This window comes from Lissotriton helveticus, chromosome 2_1 (assembly GCF_964261635.1).
Source record: "Lissotriton helveticus chromosome 2_1, aLisHel1.1, whole genome shotgun sequence".
NCBI lineage: Eukaryota > Metazoa > Chordata > Amphibia > Caudata > Salamandridae > Lissotriton > Lissotriton helveticus.
In genome coordinates this window covers 1,590,733,510-1,590,746,609 of record NC_136059.1, presented here as the reverse complement: position 1 = coordinate 1,590,746,609, position 13,100 = coordinate 1,590,733,510, and positions in this window count along the sequence as shown.

Here is a 13,100-nt window from a genome sequence, read left to right as displayed (position 1 = left end):
CATTCAAGGACATTTGAAATTACACTTCAGGAACCAGGTTTGAGTTTGCAGACCCCTCATTCATCTGCATTTCGTTATTACGACCTATTTCAAAGATTTTTCCGTAGTACTGCGGTATAACCTGACCTCATATAGAGAGTTCTAGAAACCAGCATGTTTATAAACTTGTTTCCCGTTTTGAGATGCTGGTGGCAGGTTAACACCTCCAGTTTTTCTAGAAGCAGTCGCAGCCTCAATTCGACCTTTTTGTTTCATACAAACCCTATTCTTCAATAATATTTAATAATGCCATTGTGGGGTTTTAGTCGGATGGTGCTAGGCTCTTTGTAGCATATTGGTCCTAGCTACCAACAAAGAATGAGTAATTCTACATGCTCAAGCCGTGTGCATGAAGTCTCCATCCTCAGTCTGGAATCTGAGGCAGGTTGAGTCGGGACAACACACTGCATCTGCCAAAATTCTTTCGGAGTTGGGTAGATGCGATATAGATATTAGAATTGTATCAAGCAATATCTGTTCGATTTCGTGACTGAGGAAGAGGAAATGTAATGGTGGCCGGGGAGTAACATGTTCGAAATTATGGACAGTTATCATTATTTTGGCATTATATACAAAATAATCGGTCTTTGAGTCAATAAAATCAAATACCGACACAGTACTAAAGGTTCTGCAAAAATATTACTACCATTGGTGGGGGAGGTGTCTGTCGATTAAGCCATTCATCAGGGAAAATGTTAGGAAAATTATTACAATGGTCCTATATAGTTGTGAAATCATTTTTCTAGATGACAATTATGAAGCAGGCTCTCGCTTTCCTTCAGAGCACAATACTATGAGCAATCAAATTAGAGCTAGGTGTCTGTGCTTGGCAGCTTCAGGCTGAACATTGTTACATATGTCTTTGCAATGGAGTAAGTTTGATGGCCTACCTGTGAATGGGAGGAAATTGGCATTAAACAAGGTATTTATGGTAAAAACGCGAAGAAAGGGTTTTTGAATATTTATAGTATGAAGAGACTGCTGCTTTTAGGCAAGAATTCTTGGAAGAGGACTAGATATATGGGTACATTCTGGAATCCCAAAATTAGAAATAAGCTTTTAAGTTGGAGTATGGAGTTCACCTGGGCAGGTTCATTGAAGGGTTTGATGCCATCATTTTGTTCAATCAAGGCATATGTTCATACTCCTTAAGACTAAAGTGTTCAGATCCATCTTTCAATTAGACTTTTATATATTTGTTCCATAGGAAGCGTTTATTGTTAACAACTAGTGGTTAATCACTGCAGTGATATCACAACAGTGGTTAACCAAAGTGATTTACAACTATTGAGATGTCCATAGGGAAAGCACTTTTTTCCTCTTTATTCCACCACAATGTCATGGTAACCTGAAACTGGATTGTGGCAGTGAAATGGCAGTTCACCGTCTCATCCTTCTTCCCCTACCTCGCCTGGGTCTCAACAGACAGAAAGGAGGCAGGAGAACGTGGCCTTCTCCTCTGTCAAAGCAGGTCTCCAGGGATTGTCACTGAGAGGAGAAATCAAAATGTGCTAACAAACAGGTTCCATAGAGCCGCTGTTAGAGTAACGCTGACTCTCTGCTTCCGGTGTGATAGTAGAAAGGACGGCTTTTGGCTAGGAGGGGTTGGAATTGCGCACTGGGTGGTGTGGTGAGTGTCAGGAGGGCTGGTACCCATTTTTCAGTTTGAGGGAGGTTGTGGGTGGATGAGTGACAGAAGCCCAGGTATTTTTCAATTTTTGGTGCGGGGTGTTGTAGATGGGTGGTAGGAAGCCAGGTATTTTCTTTTATTATTTGGAGATCGTCAGGGGAGGGTGTTTAAGAGGGTGGTGTGGTGAGTGGTAGGTGGACAGCTTTTAATTTTTGATTTGGGGGCAGGAGAGGGTATATGTTGAGGGTGGTAAGAGTGGGTGGCAGGAGTCCAGGTATTTTTTTAACATTATCTTGCATGTTATGAAAGGCTTTGATGGTACTTCACTACCTCTGCCTATATGTTGGACGCAGGGGCAGATGATTTGATGGGGTCCTAAGCAGCATAAAATGAAAGATGGTCAAATTTTGAATAATTAGGATGTTTTCCACCTCAAGATATTCCTTATTTATAGTAGTTACCCACAAAGGAATTACCTCAGTGTTGGCTAGTCTCCCTTTTAAAAATCGAAAAGGAGCCACCCCCGCAGACAAATGTGGGGTAAATCTGTCCTCTTGCACCATTTTTCTCACAGCTCCTTCCCAGTCATTACCAGAGACCACAGCCAGTTCCATTGCTTCCTTAAGCACCTTTTCAAACCTTCCCCCCAAACAATTGCTCTCTGGATAATACAACGCGGCCTTATTATGCCTGATCCCTCTCTCTTTTAAAAAGTCCTCCACCAGTCGAGAAGTAAACTGGACCTCATTATCTGATAAAATAGATTCAGGAAACCTCCAGAAAGATAATCACAGCTCCGTAATCAATTGAATTGACTACTTTTACCTCAGGCCATCTCAAGAACATATCAAGAATAACTAAAACATAGCGGTCCTGAGACTTCAAATTGACCGGGCCTAACATATCCGCTGCAATATCCACCCACGGACCACTTGCTTACTTTCTGATCACCATCGACTTGGTCCTGCGCTTCAGGATTCTATCACTACATACAAATTGAGAGCAATGAGAAACAACTCTCTCTATGTGCACATCCATAGTCAGTCACCAGTATGACTCTCTCACCCTTTCTTTAGTTTTAGAAATACCCATAACGCTCACATGAGCGTTAGCCACTAGTTTGTTTCTCAAAGAACCAGGGACAACCAACTTGCTGCCCTGAATGAGTAATCCATCTATCACTGCCAAATCATCATTAACATGCCAAAATCCTCTGAGATCCTCTTCACAAACACGTTTCTCACCACAGCCTCCTTGTACCCTAGCCATTATATGATGCAAAGTCTGATTGTTATCTAGACTTTCTCTCCATTCAATTTCTGAAACCAAACCTTCACTAATCACACAGACATTGACCTCCTCCTCAAACTACTTTCCAGGAAAGAAATCGAAGTCCTCAGGCAAACCAGGATCCTCTGCCATTCCACACAGCCTGGACAGACAATCTGCCAAAATGGTCTCAGAAATGGGTAATTAAGAAACCATAAACTCAAATTCCTGCAGGGCTAACACCTACTTTCTTATCCGATGAGACACACAATCAACGTCTTTCTTTGCGAAAATGTCTCTCAAAGGCTTGTGGTCAGATAATAATTCAAAGCAGTTACCCCACAAAATATTTTCAAGCTTGCTTAATGCTCAATAAACACCAAGAGCTTCTTTCTCTACCACTGAGTAATTGCATTCAGCTCCTCTCAAAGGTCTGGATATAAACACAATGGTTTTCTATATCCCTTCCACTTTTGTAACAAGATGGCACATAACCCCTTTGTACTCTCATCAGACATCACAGCCAAGAATTTAGAGGGATCAAAACGTATGAAATTACAGGCTTCATTCAAATGTTTCCTAATCATTTTGAACTCTTCATTGCATGCTTGTCCCCGCTCAAACTCACACCCTTTTTTAAGTAACCCACGCATGCATTCAGTTTTCTGTGCAAAGTCTGAGACAAACTTATTGTAGAACTCCGCCATTCCCTGAAACGTTACCAAGTCATCCTTATTTTGGATAGAATTCAGATTAGAAATAGCATCAACCAACAAAGGCTTGAACTTGATTCCAGATGCCAAGACCAAGTGCCCTAAATTCTCAATTTCTCTAACATCAAATTTGCACTTATCCTCCCTCAATGTGAGACCAGACTCCAACAGCTTTCTCAATCTCTCACCATATTCCTTTTGATCGACCCCATTTACCAAAACATCTCCTTGATAAACCTTGACACCTTCAATTCCCTTTAGAATACCTTACATTGCCCTTTGAAACACTGATGCCATAGATTTAAGTACAAAAGGCATTCTCAGAAATGTGAAGGTCCGAAATGGTGTGATGAAGGTTGTAGGTTGTGCACTCTTGAGATGATGAATGAAGTTTGACCTGATGATAAGCTGAAGATAAGTCCAATGTTGAGAAATGTTTTTCTCCTTCTAGAGAACACAAAATCTCAGTTATATTTGGGAGTGGATAATGATCAACCACGACCGCTTTGTTAAACTTCCTCAAGTCAATGCACAACCTAGCCTCACCATTGGCTTTGCGAGCCATGACCACAGGAGAAATCTGTTCAGTGGCTTCCACTTCCTGAATAATTCCATTCTTTAAGAGTTTGTCCAGCTCAGCTCTCATACTTTCTTTGACCAACAAGGGAACACTCCTAACTTTCACCATCCTTGAAACAGCTCCTAACTTAGGATGTATGACTTTACAACGCATGCTATTACAACGCATGCCTTTACGAAGCAAGTTTTACAACGGAAGTCATTACAACAACTTGCGTTGGGGGGCGCTGGATAGTGAATAGTTTAATTTACTATTCCAACTCCAGTCCCCGTGGATAGTAGGGAAAGTGTTGGAAACTATTCCCTATCCTAGAGCGCCCCCCAGCGCAAGACGTTGTAAAAGTTGCATTGTAATGGTTGCGTCGTAAAGGTACTTTGTTGTAAAAGTTGCGTTGTAAAGGATGTTCCCCCCTAACTTATGTTTTATGTGATAAATGTAATTCTTGAGACAGCCTAATTTCTTTTCAAATGCTTCTGGAAACATTTTATCTCAAGTTTCACCTCCCCCATTCACTATATTAACAGCTGCTAACTCTTTTGCGAGGCACACTGAGGGAGTTTTATTTGGATCCAAGTACACATATAAATCACATTTGTAAAACCAACTAATCAATGAGTCCTCCTTGATTGAAATACAGATTTTCCCAGGGATAACTGTTCCCTTGAACTCAATCATGCCCCAAAAATAACCCAAGAGGTCAAAGGTTTCTCCCGATAACCCCTTGGTTTGAAGTCTTGCTTCACCAAACCCACCTTACCAAACAACTGGCGTTCATAGAATTACTAAGGAATTAACGTGATTTAGCCCCTGAGTCAAAACGCATGTTTACCGACTCATAATTGATCAACCCACTTTAAACGGACCTTCGTTCACCGGTTCTTTAACCTGAAGAATAGCGACATCCTTACTTGATTGGTCATAAATGTCTACTTCTCTGACTTTCTTTTGCTCTTTGCCTGATCTGCAACACCTCGAGCAATGACTCTTCTTCCCACAACATTTACACATGACCTTCCACCCCGGGCACTCTTTAAAGATCTCCATATGACCAGAATTCCCACATCTGAAGCAATTACCTTGAAAGGTTTTGAAGTTGGACATTTTAGTTAGAACAGTGGTTTTGTCAGATTTGCTTTTGGTGGACTTAATATAAGATTTGCCGCTCTCCTTTTCCCAAGGAACTTTCTTTGTGTATGGTGTCGACACAGGCTTTTGAATGCTCACGCATTTTCAGTATTGTGATAACTTCTTGCAGTGAAGGATTGTCCTTTTGCCATAGTCCAATTTATTCCCAATTTTTTTTATTTCTTTTATATCTCATGTGTCTTCTCCTGTTGTTGCATTATAAAGGTGGTAGTGAACACAACACTCTCATTTTCTATTTGATGTCACCGGGAATCCGTCAGTGAAGAAAAATGCAGTATTTCACAATTACTATTATTATATGTCATTGGCTACTTCCACTGCATTGATGTTAATTACATCCATTGGGCCTCGTTTACAAAACAAATGATGCATCACAACGCCGCAAGCCATTTTGCTGTGCTGAGCGGCTTCATTTTAAAGCACAGGGATGTATTGTATTAACAACAATGCAATACATCTGTATGCTTTACCCTGCACTGATGCATAATTGGCTGCCATGCGGCAGCACAGGCACCCTCGTGTCATGTTGCAAGGGTGCCTGCATTGCAGGGATGATTATTTTTGTGCAGGAAGGCACACCTTCCTGCACAAAAACAATAACTGATGGCATTGTCCTCTTTCTTTGCATGCTGTAAGATGCAGCACGCATAGAAAGAGGAAAAAGAAGAGAAATAAAAGTATTGCTCCATGTTGCAACTCTCTTATGTCTCCCCTGGGGAGGCGTAGTATTCTGATGTATTCCCAGCTTTACAAAACTTTGTAAATCTGGGAATGTGTCAGGTTCCATGGATGTTGTGTGGGAACACCCACAGAAACACCCATGAAAATCCCTTTTAATTATGTGGTATGGGAAATAGGAACTCTGTTTTGTTTCTCTTTTCAGCCCTGGCGACGTCCTATGGTGGACGAAACGCGTTGGCTGAATTTATTTGGAACTTTTGTTGATGAAAATCTATAAACTTGGCAATTAATATTGACGAACTGTTATAATCGTTGTGGAAACACTATCCTCAAGTGACGTGCAATAAATTGTGGATCTGTGGACTCAAGGAAATCTGTCTTTTTGATTGAATCAGTGGGAAACAAATTTGCATTTGCAAAAACTGTTTACTGAACACGGCACTCCCTTCATTGTGGTATTTATCATTAGAGGTGGTCCTGCAGCAGTGGGCCACAGAAGGTTGAGCATAATCGATGGGATTAATAACATTGAATTGATATAGCAATATTCCTGGCCTGTGCACACCAGGTGGAAGCCCTCACCGCTAGGGATTATTATTAACCTCATGATATAGTATGCACTAATGGCTTCATTTAGAGTATGGTGGACAGGTGACCCTGTCACAATGTGACTGATATCCTATCCACATTATTACAAGTGCATTATAACTTATGGCACTTGTGCACGTTCTCATAGTGAATTAGGCAAAACATCAGTCAACATTCAGGAGACTGAAGTGAAAAAGTTAGAACACCCCTTGTTAAAGTAATCTGTGAACTCTCTATTAGAACCAATAACTTGAAGAAAACAACAATACTCTAATAAAACATTTCATGCAAGAGTTTATCCGTCTTTCACATCAGCTGGGAGAAATTCTGAATCACTTCTCCTCACGAAACAAAATAATTTATTGGTGTTTTAAAGTATTTGTTTATTCCCAACTGCACAGTTTATGCCTAATATCCTGCTTGCATCTAGTGGCATTAAATTCAGAAAACAGTTAGAAAATACATCAAGTTGCTGAGCCACTTAATGCTATATAATATGCTTTTTTGTGCATAATTTGGCAAATATACCAAATAATTTCAGTGCACATGGTCATTAATGTTTTTTAAATTTATTTTGCAATATTATGCATAGTCATGTCTGTAATTTGCGTGCTATATTTTCACTGACCAAATGTGTCAATTTTGGTATGCTGAATTCCCATGCACTGATCAGAAAGCGAGAAAAGACAGTTCAGATATTTTCATTCAGTTAAAAACTATGTAAAACTCAGGGTCTAATTCCCAAAGGTTAATTTAGACCTAAAGTGTAAGTTTGGACCAGAAGTCTAATGGCCCAAATCAGAAAGGTAAGCTTAGACTTCAGGTCTAAGTTTACCTTTGTGAATTGAGCCCCTAGGGCCAGATGTAGGTAACACATTTTTACCGACTCTAAAATACCGATTTTTACCGAATCGGTATTTAAGAAAAGTGAAACGAGATGGAGGTCAAAATCCGGTAAAAAATAATGATTCGGTAAAAATCGGTAACCCATTCACGGTATTCACCGAATCGGTATTTACCGATACGGCAAATACCGAGTCGGTAAGTCACATGCAATCCTATGGGCCCGGATGCCCATAGGAATGCATTGAAACTACCGACTCGGTATTTACCGACCGGTAAATACCGAGTCGGGGATACAAATATCAGGCAGTGGAAGTATCAACCAATCATGTGTCTCCATCCCGCCCCTCAGCCAACCAACAGAGCAATAGACCAATCCTGTGCATCGACCCCACCCCACAACCAGGAAGTGGCCACACCCATGCAGGTGCAGTGTACCTGATCACACAGGAGAGCAGACACACAGAGACAGCCAGTTGTGAAGCAGATCCCTGCAGGTAAACCAAATGGAGCAACAAGACTCACAGAGGGATGGACCTGAGAGGAAGAGGAAGATGAAGTTTAGCACTGGAGAACTGCAGGTGCTGGTGGAGGAGGTAGTGAAGCACTACCCAAGAATATTTGGAAAACATTCCCTGCAGGTACCAGAGGCTGTGAAGAGGAGCACCTGGCTGGGGATCCAGACTAAAATCAACGCCATTAGAGTCACCAACAGGGAAGTGGACGACCTAAAAAAATGATGGTACGATCTAAGGATCGTCACTAAGAAGAAACTGGCTGCAAGAAGGAAGGAGTCAAATTTAACAGGTGGTGGGAAGAACAAGGCACCTCCACTCACAGACCTTGAAGAGCTAGTGGAGTCCACACTGGAGCCAGATTGCGTCCTGGGGATTGGTGATGCAGACAGCTCAGCCCGAGCTGCAGCTAAGAAAGGTAAGGGACATGTCCATCATCCCACACCCCCTGCCTGTGTACCTCCCCCAATGGGTCTATGTAATTAGGAAATCCAGTCCTGACTTTAGTACTCACCTGCAATGCATTATGGGAGTGGTAGTCATTAGAATACCCATATGAACAGTCACCATAACATTTCGTCAGGCATGCCACACAATACAAGCAGACACATGGGAGGAGCAGAAAATAGTGATGTGAAAGTGTGATTTAATATTGATGAACAAGGTGAAAGCACCACTAAGATACTGTCCATGTCTGTCCACAGGAGAGACATCACGCAAGTCACAGCAGGTGAGGGAGAAGACCCATCCCCAAAAGGTTAGCACTGAGGAAGAAGGCAGGGATGCTGGGCCCAGCAGTGCAAGACCCACAGCACCATGTGCACAAGCAGCAGACATACCAGAGGCAGATGACACCTTGCAACTGGAAGTATCTCCTGTGCTCATAGGCTCACCACTACCTGCGGAAATACAGTCACACACACCAGCTGACTCCGAGGTGTCTGAAATCCTCGGGCCTGTGAGGCATGAGGGACCCCCTCATAGGATCCTACAACCATCCTCGGATGAGGAAGGGGAAGATGATGAGGCAATGCAGTCTATGGCAGGGAATGCACCAGGGCACACATCCACTCTTGTCAGGCCATCTGAAGGAACAAGACGTCGCAGGGTCCGGGAGTCATGCGGCAGTGGCCGTGATGAGAGTGTGTTCCAAGGCCTCGAGACCACAATGGTGAAGGTCCAGCGCCTGCAGGCAAGAGGGATAAGTGCAGTAAACAGGCAGATGCGAATCATGAACAGCAACTTCACAGACTTTAACAATGGAATCACATCAATGGCAGACAGCATGGGGGAAATGGCAGAGGGAGTCAGGGACATATCTCAGTCTGTGATGACACTGTGTGAGGAACTGCGAGAGGACCGTGCACAAAGGCGCAGGGAGAGCCATCGCACACATCATGAGACAAGGGGAATGCGCCAACTAGCAACTGCGACTTCACTCATGTGTCGCCGTTCAGTTGCAATGCAGGAGGGCCTGGTGCACTGCTGTACTGATCTATCCTGGGGGATGGGGAGAGTCACTACAGCTCTTGAAGTGCTGCTGACTAACCAGTCAGCCACCACAGGACTAGACGCTGCTGGGGACACAGATAGCCCTAGTAGCAGGAGCAGCACCCCAGCCCCTGAAGTAAGGAGGAGCAGCAGACGCCAGAGTGCCGGCGCAGGCACAGCAGACTCTGAACCAAATCAACATCAGGCAGCACGCCTGGGTGTTCTTGGACGCAAGCAGTGAGTCAGACTTTTGCTCATGGACATGTGAGGGTGACGTAACCCCCGTCCACACAGTAGTGCTGGGCACACTAGTATGTGTATTGTGTGTCTCATGTCATTTCGACGTAGTGCTAAATTAAACTACGTGCTTTGAAATACAATACGTGCTCTCTAAACTTACTCAGAAGTAGTTGTGTGTGATTTCTGCCCGTCTCTGTCTACCGTCTGTGGGTGTTGGTCCTCCTACTGGGTTGGCTGATGGTAGTGCCTGCTCATCATCATGGTCTTCATAGTCCTCCAATTCAACCTCTGTGCCCCTCTTAGTAGCGAGGTTGTGCAACATCGCACACGTAGCAATAATCTTACAGCACGTTACAGGTGAGTACTGGCGTGCCCCCCCACTTTTGTGGAGGCAGCGGAACCGGCTCTTCATGAGGCCAAAGGTGTGCTCAATGATGTTGCGGGTGGATTTATGTGCCACATTGTAACGTCTCTGGCTGGGGGTTGTTGGGTTGAGGTAGGGTGTCAGGACGAAGGAACGGAGTGCATATGCACTATCCCCTAATGTGGAAGACAAAATATACATTACTCAGATGCACACATTGACATACATCTGCTTCATCTATCAAGGGAGTGTCACCCATTTCTTTACCTAGCAGGTATCCTTCCCCGAATTCACCCGCTGTCAGGCGGGTGTAGATCCCACTGTTCTGGAAGATAAATGAATCGTGGGTACTTCCTGGGTATCTGGCCACTATGTCTGTGATGAAGAACTTGGCATCACAGATTGCTTGAACATTAATCGTGTGTGTTGACTTCCTGTTCCTGTATATGTGCTCTGCGGCAGCAGGGGGGCAAATGGGGATGTGGGTCCCATCAATGCAGCCAATCACGTGTGGGAAGTTTGCCATGAGGTAAAAGTCAGTCTTGGTCCTGAGCAAGTCCGCATCAGTGTCTGGGAAGTGGATGTACTGATCCATTCTTTGCATCATGGCATCCAGGAACTTTTTGAAAAAACGCGACAGGCAGCTCTGGGACACCCCACCTGCCGCTGCAACTATACTCTGGTAGCTGCCGGATGCTAGGAGGTGTATGCTACAGTGCACCTGGACATGGGGTGGGATGGCATGGGCCCTTGGTCTTGGGTGGTCCAGGAGTGGATGCATGTCCCTGATCAGGTCCATGATGGTATCAGGGTGCAGTCTGTATCTCTGCAGTATCTCTGGCTCTGTCAATTGGAGGAGTGTAATCCTTTGCCTATATACCTGTTCCTCCCTTCTCCATTCCCTCTCACCTGCTGCCTGTAGCCTTAGCCGTCTTGCTATGACGTAAAATGCCGCCATTCTGTTTCCTGTGTTGCATTTTGGGGTCCTTTTTTATAGGCTGCACCTGATTACCACCTGCTTGCAATCCATGTTAATTACTGACTCTTAATTACCGAATTTTGGAGCAATTCGGTATTTTAAGGCTCTCCTACATCTCGATGGCATGGTATTTACCATTTCGTAAAATCCGACTCGGTAAAATTACCGAGTTGGAACTTTTACCGACTCGGTATTTGTTCCGACTCGGTAATTTTACAGAGTCGGAACTTTTACCGACTCGGTATTTGTTCCGACTCGGTAATGTTACCGAGTCGGTACTTTTACCGACTCGGTATCTTTACCGAGCCGGTAATCTTCCGATTCGGTATTTTTACCGGTTTTCGGCGACCTACATCTCATTTTCCGAATACCGGTCAGTAACGGCCGAAAACACCGATTTTCGGCCGTTACCGACCGGTATTAGGCTACCTACATCTAGCCCCTAGTGTTGAAGTATGATGATTGAGAAACTCCTAAAAACATAGTGCGATCATTAGCACAGCTGCATATGAAAGGAGTTTTTTCATGATCATTCTGGGTAAGTAATGTCTTAAAATATTCTTATTAAAACCTAGCAAGTTATATGCTTGCTGATTTATTGTAAGTCTCATTCTATGAGTATGTCATTTCGGTTTAAGAAGATTAGGGGCAACAAATGTTATAAGGCATCTTTTACCCTCATCTCCACTAACAGAGATACTTGGCCAGTTAATGCTTTAATACTTGTTTGACCAATTACTGAAAAATGCTCTTCTTTTGTTTTATCGCAGTACCAGCAAAAAAAGTTAATCATTTCTCCCCCAAATTTTGAAGTGGTCAAGAGGACCTTGATCTTACTTTACTCTCACTCATGATCTTACATCTTTCCACATGAGACATCTACCCTTCTGTGCTCCCAACTGACCCATATGCTTAACCCTTACTCCTGTAGCAACTTCTACACATCAACCAAATTTCCCAACGACAACCTCCAGTATAAATAAATCACATTCATTTGCATACATCCTAATAGGATTAAAGTACGCCAGTTTAAATTAATTCACAATACTCTCTCCAGTACCTTGTCGCTGTGAAATTCTAGCTCACTCACCAACTACCCCGTTCAATTGTTTAATGATGCCCTATAGGATCCCAAGATGCAAAGCAGCCTTTAGGACTCTGCACTGCCTAGTGAGTGGCAGTGGCGGTGCGTCCATTGGGGGCGTTGGGGCTTTGCTCCACTAGCCATGGCGACCGTCACGTCACGCATTCGTGCGATTAACAAATGAATTAAAAAATAAAATACATTATTGAGCGTGAGCGCACTCACAAACACACAGTCAGTCTGTACTGTAGCTCTCAGAGAAAGCTGTATTGGGACAAGCCCGACAGAATCATCGGACGTCATCGCGGAAGGGTGTGGGGGCGCGCCTGCAGTATGAGTACAGTGACACTCAGCAGAAGAAATAGCGCAGCAGGCAGGGCAGCAGCAGTGTGTGCGCATTTTGGACAAGTCATTTTTTGACTTGCCCACGCATGCGCACACACGCAGTAGCCCCTTCCCTCCTCCTCCTCCCCTAGCACTGAGACAGGCAGGGACCCAGGTCCTCCGGGTCTCAATATGGGCAGTATTAGCCCTGCTCTTAGCCAATCCTGACGCAGTGTCGCTGTTAATGCTGCGCCAGGATTGGCTGAGTTACCGCAGACTTCAGCAGGATGGACCCATCTAGAACCGTGGTGGCGTGGGAAGGTAAGTTTTAATAATTTTTCTTTAATTAAACCCCTCCCGCCGAACCCCCCCACCCCATTTCCCCCCCCCCTGCCCGTCATGCCGTCCGCGACTAAACCTGTCTGTCTCCTGGCTGCTGCTGACCTACACAAGACACTCACCCTCTCCACACTTTTGTTCTGGGCCGAAAGTGAATAAACCCTGCATGTTTCCCTTACAAATATATTTCAATTGTGTTTGTGCGTTTAGTTTTATAGTACTCGAAGCTCTGCACTAATGGAACAACCAGCTCCGCACTAAGGCCTGTGTCATAT